Consider the following 8,607-nt stretch of genomic DNA (forward strand, 5'->3'; position numbering starts at 1 on the left):
AGGAATGCAGTGGAAATGCACCCTGGATCTTCCCCAGAGTCACAATATTCCTCTCCCCTCTTCCTTCCAACCCTTTCCAGACATTCAGAAACTTCCAAGCCTCCTTCTTCCTGAAACTTCTGGGACACATCCTGCTGATTTTTCAGTTCAGTGCTGTCAAGCTGTAGCCTCAGAAATACCTGTCCTTCCCTGGATCTAATTTAGTCTGGGCTATAAAAGCGACCACCCAGCTGGAGAAGGAAATCCTGTTATCTCCATCCTAATTGCTAAAGGATTTTCTTCCCCCTGGAAAGGAGCCAGACGTGTGGTGGGATCCAAACCACTGAGAACTGAACAAAGACCACCAGAAACACTCCTCCACAGGCAGCTCAAAAACAAAGAGCAGCCTGCTCTTCCCACCTCAGGAAACTGGAATTCAGCCTCCCAGTTTGACACATTTTGCACCATTCCTCATCTTTTACTCAGTGCTGAGGGACCTGTCATTGCTTTGGTTTTAAACTTCAGATTTCCTGGTAAAATTTGGATTGATCCTTCTAATGCCTTGTGAAGGCTGAGCTGGAGCAGAGGCTGGGCAGAGCTAAAGAATAAAGCAGGGATTTATTCAAAGCATCTCCTCCATGGATGCACCTTGGGCAGCACCAGAGCCCAGCCAGGGCTGCACCCAGGATGAACCAAAATGGCCCCAAAATGCACGGCCGGGCACGGGGTCTGTCCCTGGGATCAGTTCTGCTCCATTTGCACCTTGCAGTTCATTGTCCCATTCCAGCTTTAGCCCAGGCAGTCCCACCCTGCTTGTTTTTCTCTCTGCAGCCCACGGGGTTTGTGCTCCTGGGCTGAGATTTGGATCATTTGTCCTTGGTGCCCAGCTGGAGCAGGAATTGTTTTGTTGATTAATTTTTTAAAATTATTTTGTATATTATTATTGAGAAACCCATTGCTTTTATAGACAATTACAATACACTTGGACCAAATTGAAATTAGGTCTTCTTGTTCTATCTTGTTTTATATATATTGTTATATTCTAAACCTTAAACTCTAAGTTTCCCACCATGTGAAGTTACACATTTCTATTCCAATTACACACCCATAATCTTAATTCTATCATTCATTCCTTTAATCTAAACACTCTTGCTATTGGTTAATTAAGAAACTACTCTTTGGTAAATAAATTTCTATCACACATTCTACGTGTTCGCAACAACAGGTGTAATAAGTGAAGATAAGAATTGTTTCTCTCTTTTTTTTTTTTTTTAATTTTCTCACAGCCTTCCCCTAGAAAGGCTTGAGAAGGTTTTGTGTGGCCAGAGGGGACCGAGGACAAAGATAAAACCATTTGCCACACATTAGGAGAGGGAAAAAAAGGGGAAAAGATCACTAAGGTGGGAAATTTTTGGTTTTCCCAGTGTTGGATGGGGCTTGGAGCAGCCTGGGAGAGTGGAAGGTGTCTGCGGTAATTTTGGTTTGGTTTTTTTTTTCCTTGTAAAATTTCCATACTAAACTAAATTCCTCCATACTAAAGTTAAAAAAAAAAAAAACGTTAAAATAACTATAGTCCTATAAAAAATTTTAACGAAAAAGAGGAAAAAATAATAAAATTCCTATACCCCCCCCAAAAAAAATTCAAAGATAAATTATAAAAACCTTTACCTCTAAATAACTCATCTTTAAAACAATACCTCAGAAATTAAAATAACCCAAAAGTACAACTAAAAAAACTTATAAAAAATTTTAAAATTTCACAGGTACCAGTTTCACCAAACAGCTATAATTCATAAAAAAACCACACAAAACATATTTTCTTATAGAGAAGTCTCCATAATATTAACAAAAAAGACTTCTCTCCCTAAATAAGCTAAAAAAATATATTTTAAAAATAGTAAACTAACTGAAATTATAAGGTTTTTTTATATTATCAATTAAAAAAAAATTATAAACAGAAAAAAATCTGTTTTATTCTAATTCTTATTACTCTATCTTTTAATTACTATTAATAAATTTTTCTTTATACCCTTTTAAAATTTTAAACCTACTTTACCTTTCTCCTAATCCTACCTCACAAAAAATAAATAAATATATTCTAATAAATACACTCATAATTAACCAACATGAAGCCCACCACAGTGTCCCTGTCCATGGAATGAGCTTTAAAGTCCCTTCAACCCAAAGCATTCCAGTTGTTTTATTCTAAGTTTGAAAATCGCCATAAATCCATGAAATGTCAGTTCAGCCAAAACCTGCCTTATTTCAGCGAGGGAAAAAAAAATTTACCCTAAAATTGTACCCAGCTCTATCAAACAGGATTTCTTTAATTTTTATTCAAATTGTTGCCTCTTTTTCCCACTTTTTGATTGCCTGTTTTACTGGGGGAGAGGAGCAATCCCGTTTCCTGGTGGATTGGATGACTTGGATGAATTGGATGACTTGGATGAATTGGATATCTGACACTGCCATCCAAGTGGCTGCCCCCACATCTTCTTCTTCTGTTGTGTCAGAAAATCAATCCGTGACTTCAGCAAAATCTTGACACTTTCTCCCCTCCACTGAGGGGGCTGTTAATAATTCATTATTATTCTCTCTTCTTCTTCAAAATTCCATTTTTTCTGAAGTGGTCTGTCGAGTTTTATCTCCTTTTTGCCAAGGTCGGGATTAAATGTGTGAGAGGGGATTTCTTGTTGGGACGCAGATGTTTATCAGTTCTTATCTCTGTCGCAGTCTCACAAACCCTGAGTTCTGCAGCACTTCAATCCAGTAAACTAAAAATGGAGCCCTGTCTCTCTCTGCAAGGCCTTTGAAGGATAAACTGTCCAATTAAGAAATGACACCTCAATTATTTTCACTTTTAACCCAATACCCAACCACCCGTGCCCGCAATGGGGACTTTTGTATCCAATGACACAAAACCACCCAAACCCATGGAGAAGGAGGAGAAGAAGAAGGAGCAGCCTCCACCCTAAAACCTCCATCTTGCTTTCTATCCATTCCTGTGTTCTAAACCCTTAAACTCTGAGTTTCGCCCCCTGTGATATCGCACACTTCTATTCAAACTCCACACCTTTAATCTCAGTTTTGTTACTGAATTTTGGAAGCTTCTCCATGGCCTCAGGTCAATGCAGTGTTCTCCTGGGGGTCAGTGCCTGGCAGCACAGAAAGTCTGGAATTCTCAGCAGCCAGGGTTCCACCATCTCCCCTCCACAGAGGGGACTGTTAATAATTCATTATTATTCTCTCTTCTTCCCCAAAACTCCTTTTCTCCTGAGGATGAACACCCCACAAAACTCTCTGTGCTGGTGCTGATGATGCTTTTAATTTTTATTTCAGTTTAAATAAGTCCTGAAGGTGTTGAAGATATTTTTAATGAGGAAATCTCGGTGATTGGTGATAAATAAGTGGGAGGGTGGAGGTTGTTTCACAGCGTGAGGCTCCGCAAGCAGAAGTGAAGCCAACTAATTCTGTAATTGCATAAACAGGATGGTCTGGGGCAAATTAATTTCCTGCAGCAGCTTCTCGAGCTGGTGACAAGGCTGAGGGTGGGGAAGAAATGTTCTGGTATTCTCGACAAACAGGAGATAAAAGTGGCAGGATTTTTGGGGGTGAGTGTGGAGAAAAATCACTGGAAAAGGCAGCAGAAAATCCAGCAAAAGCACCTGCAGCTCCCTACAAGTAATTTCACATAAAATATCAATTAAAAAGCACTTTTAGGGGAGAGTTGCTCTGCTCCTCTATAATTTTTCTGTGGTGGTTCATAGAAAGGGAAGGAAGGAGGAAGAGTCTCTTAGAGAACGGGAGCCAAGCAGTGTTCAACACGTGAAGCACCCTGGAACACATAAAAACGGGGATGTGACCTCCCTAAGTTATCCATGATGGGATTCCCTATATCAAAGCAGAGATCACAGGCAAGTAAATTCATATCCTCTATAAAAAATGGGAATTTTTCCAGGAGTTTCCCTCATCTATCCAGGGCAGAGCTTTCAAGCCTAAGCTATAAACAGGAGATTTGTGAATTTGGGATTGGGGGAGTTCATAAAGGCTCCTGAATTTCATTAAAGCCCGGGGAATCGTCTCTAGTTTGGCTATAACAGAATATTCCTGGCCGGAACTTTTGGAGCACAATGATTTGTTTAACCTGCTGTTACCACCCAGCCCTGGGGTTTATTAGAAGTGGTGACCTCCTGCAAAGATAAAAAGCTGTAAAAAAAAGCACAGAAAATCGAGTTCTGGTTCTTTGTCCTCCTGCTTCACACTCATCCGCCCAGATCTCTGGGTTTCCAACGATTTGGAGAAGGGAGATGCCCCAAACATAAATTCTCACAAGTTCTGAGTTCTACAGCACTTAACTTTAACAGGGTAAAAATGGAGCTGCATCTCTTTTTTTATAAGGCTTTTTAAGGATAAACTGTCTAATTAAGAAATGGCACCTAAATTATTTTTATTTTTAACTCAATAACTAAATACTTGTGACTGGCAATGTGGAATTCTTTTATTTAATTACACAATACAACTTAAACTCATGAAGAAGAAGGTAAAGAAGAAGGACAAGCTTCTGTCTTAAAACTTCTACCTTGTTTTATACATATTATTATATTCTAAAACTTTAAGCTCTGAGTTTCCCACCCTGTGATATCACACATTTCTATTCAAACTCCACCCACAATCTTATTTCTGTCGTTCAGTTTTGGAAGCCTCCTCTATGGCTTCAGGTGAAATGCAGATTTCTCTCGTTTGTCAGCACAGAAAGTCTGAAATTCTCATTGACCAGGGTTCCAAACACACAAAAATCCTCCTGCAGCCCCACATGTGCTGCTGACAGAAATTGTATTTTCCTACCTCCCGGATGTTCTAAATTCAAACCCTCTCAGCCTCCTGTAAAAAACAATGAAATCCTTGCCCCTTGCCCAGCGTTAGAGGCAGAGTGTGGATGGGAGTTTGAGACGTCCCTCCCTGGAAAATGCCTTTCCTTTTACAGCAGAACAAATTGAGAATGTTTTCAGCTCAGCTCCTGAGCCCGGCCTGATGCTCTGAGACCTCCAGCCCAATCAAGAGCAGAGCCCCAACTTCATGTCAGTGCAATACATTGTTAACTGATATGTCAGAAAATCAATTAATTACTTTTAAGTAGCAGTGAGGAGTATCCACACAATCCTGCCCTGTGAATTATTAAAGAAAGCCAGGCTGAGTTTGCTCGGCTGTCGAAAGCCCGGCTTGGAGGAAAGTGCAAAATGCTGCTTCTGCCCTCGAGCCTAATCAACGATGTTGGGCAGGGAGCAGGAGCCAAAAGAGGGGAAAAAGGGAAGGTTCTGCCTCCCAAAGCAAAGCTCCAGAGATCTGGGATGGCTCGCTGGGTTCTCCTTTCTCTGGAGGTGCAATTCTCCAGATGGGAATAACGGAAGGAGACCTGGGAGCAGAAAGGGCCTTCCTGCCCTTCCAGAGCTTCCCCCAGGGATCTGCTGGGACTTTGTGTCCCCCTTTCCAGCTGGGATTGTCCCTGCATTGCAGAGGGGACGCAGCCCGGGCGGGGCATCCCCTCCTGCTTTCCCCACGGCTTGGTCTGCGGGAGCTGCTCTGAGTGGGGATAAATCAGGGAAGACGGCTCTGAGATGGGATTGGGGTCGGGATTTGGGATTTGCTCTCTTCTTGTGGTGGAAAACTTCTGTGAGAAAGGTCTGGAGGGGACCAGGAGGTCTCAAGTGAGGTTGTCCCACCAGTGTCATCTCCAGTGTTGGGGGTGCCCTGGGATAACACAGGATTTGCTGTGGAATTCTTTTCCCAGCTGGAAAACTCCATCCAAATCAGGGAAGGTGGCTCTGAGGTGGGATTTGGTTTAGGATTTGAGATTTTCTCTTCTTGTGGTAGAAAACTTCTTTGAGAAAGGTCTGGAGGGGACCAGGAGGGTGAAGTTGTCCCACCAGTGTCACCTCCAGCATGGGAGGGTGTCCTGGGATAATGGGGGATTTGCTGTGGAATTCCTTTCCTGGCTGGAAAACTCCATTCAAATCAGGGAAGGTGGCCCTGAGGTAGGATTGAGTTTGGGATTTTCTCTTCTTGTGGGTGAGAAAGGTCTGGAGGGCTTCAGGAGGTCTTGGGTGAGGTTGTCCCATTGGTGTCACCTCCAACATGGGAGGGCGTCCTGGAATAATGGGGGATTTGCTGTGGAATTCCTTTCCCAGCTGGAAAATCCCATCCAAATCAGAGCTGGACAACCTTTGGTCTCCTCCCTTCACTCTTCTCCCTCTTCCCCCTGCCAGGAGCTTGGGAAGGGTTGGAATGAGCAGCTCAGCACCCAAATAATCCAACCCAGGCTGGGTTTAGGCTCCAGCTCTGGCACAGACCAAACTTTGAGTCCCACCTTTAAACCCCTCACCAAAATCCCAACAGCGTTTGAGGCCTAGGAAATTGCTACATGGAGCTTTGGGAATGGGTTTTGCTCCAAAAACTGGTGGGTTGGGATGTAGCGGTGATTTTTCCTCTTTGAGGTCAGTGGGAATTCTGGCTCTGCCAGGTTCAGGTGCAGAATTCCTAGGTTTGGTGATTTCCAGGCGCTGCAGAAACCAAATAACTCAAATTCCTGATGAATCTTTGTCAGGGGCATCACTGATGGTGTTTTTTGGCCTCTCAGGTCACATTTGAGGTGAAAAACAGATATTTAGCAGAACTTTGAATGCCGGCCTGGATCCTTCCAGCAAAACTCAGGATTTACAACCTTCATCCCCTTCCCTTCTAAGTGAGCAGAGGAAAATAATCTGAGGAGATAAATGAAAAATCCCACCCTGAGAAAGCCCCAGGCAAAAAGAAAAGTCAGCTCATGAAAAGTTCAGCTTTTCACCAGAAAACTACGGATTGGTTTTGACTGGAAATGTTCTTACCTTGTGGGGTGTGGGGTTAAATGAGAGAAAATCCTGCAGCCAGGAGAAGCTGGGAGAGCTTCACCTGCTCCATGGCCAGCAACCCCCACCTCATCCTGGCCACAAATCCCAAATCCACTGGGCGGGTTTAAATCCCCACGCAGGAGGAAAACTTCCTGAGGGGTCACAGGGAGTGAAACCTTCCATCAAACCCCAAAAATAAGAGGTGCAAGGGCTCCAGGATGGTGCCAGAAATGTTGGTGGCTTCTGGGTGGGGACGGCTCTGGGGTTTGGTTTGAATATTGATTTGTGGGGTTGTTTAAAGGGAGCTTAGGGAAAGGAGGGAGCGGGACTTTTTATAGGGATAACGGATTTAAACTGGAGGAGAGCGGGGATAGGTGGGATTTTGGGGAGGAATTCCTCCCTGGGATGGAATTCCCAAGGAAGCTGAGGCTGCCTCTGGATCCCTGGAGGTGTCCCAAGACAGGCTGGACAGGGATTGAAGCCACCTGGGGCAGTGGAAAGTGTCCCTGCCCATGGAAAGGACTTGGAATTAATTGTCTTCAAGGATTTTTCCACCTCAAACCATTCCATGACTCCATGATTAAATCAAGAGCAACGTTCTAGCAAAAATCCCAGAGTTTCTGTCAAACAGGAGCAGTGCTTGGCTCGGCTCCGACTTGAGGGCAGCAGAAAATTTGATTTTTCAGATTTATTTCAGCTTTTTCTCACCCAGCACATTCTGAGCCCATCAGGGCCCCCAGATCTGGTGTCCCAGGCCAGGTTGGACGTGGATTGAAGCCACCTGAGATAGTGGAAGGTGTCCCTGCCCATGGAAAAGACTTGGAATTAAATTATCTTTAAGTATTTTTCCAACCCAAACCATTCTGTGATTCTAAGATGAAATCAAGAGAAAAATGCTAACAAAAAAAAAAAAAAATTAAAAAAAATTGAAGTTTCTATCAAGCAGGAGCAGTGGTTGGCTTGGTTTGGATTTATTTCAAAGGGTGGCGCTGGATGATCCTTAAAATCCCTCTCCAAACATTCCCAGCAGTTTTCCCAGCCAGATCCTCACCACTTTGAGTCCCTGGGTTGGTTTTGGTGCTGGTCCAGCTCCAGGGCCAGGAGAGAAGCTGAGCTGACAGAAAATCTCAGTTCTGCTCTGGCTCTGCCCACGAAACCTCCCAGGATGAATTGAAATTTTGTCTGAAGCTTTGCAAACCTTCAGGTGCATCCCCAGGTCGCAAAGATCCCTCATTTCCTAAATTTCCCACCCTAAAAGCCTCAATTTCCCAACTCTTGGGCTTCTTGAAGGAGATGGTGACGGAAGGAGTGGCCATGACAAAAAAAAGGGAAAAAAGGACTTTTTGATCATTTTCAAACGCATCACAGGCAGCTCCAAACAAAGAGGGGAGAGGGACATCAGATAAAATTCAATTTTTTGGCTATCAGAGCCCACAGAAATCCAGCATTTCAATAAGGAACACAAACCCTTGTGTTTGAGAAATTTAAATGAGGAAATATCAGTTTATCTGAGCATTAAAAGTGATTTGTGTTGGGAGCCCATCACTTCCCAATGTTCCTGCCTGGAATATTCCATGAAGGAAAAGTTAAATTCCCTTTTTTTGGCTGGTTTTTTTTAGGATATCAGAGCCCACAGAAATCCAGAATTTCAATAAGGAGCCCAAACTCTTGTGTTTGAGAAATTTAAATGACGAAATCTTTTAATTCAGTCATTAAAAGGGATTTTTGTTGGACCCCATCACAT

Source organism: Geospiza fortis, unplaced genomic scaffold (assembly GCF_000277835.1).
Source record: "Geospiza fortis unplaced genomic scaffold, GeoFor_1.0 scaffold96, whole genome shotgun sequence".
Taxonomy (NCBI): Eukaryota; Metazoa; Chordata; class Aves; order Passeriformes; family Thraupidae; genus Geospiza; species Geospiza fortis.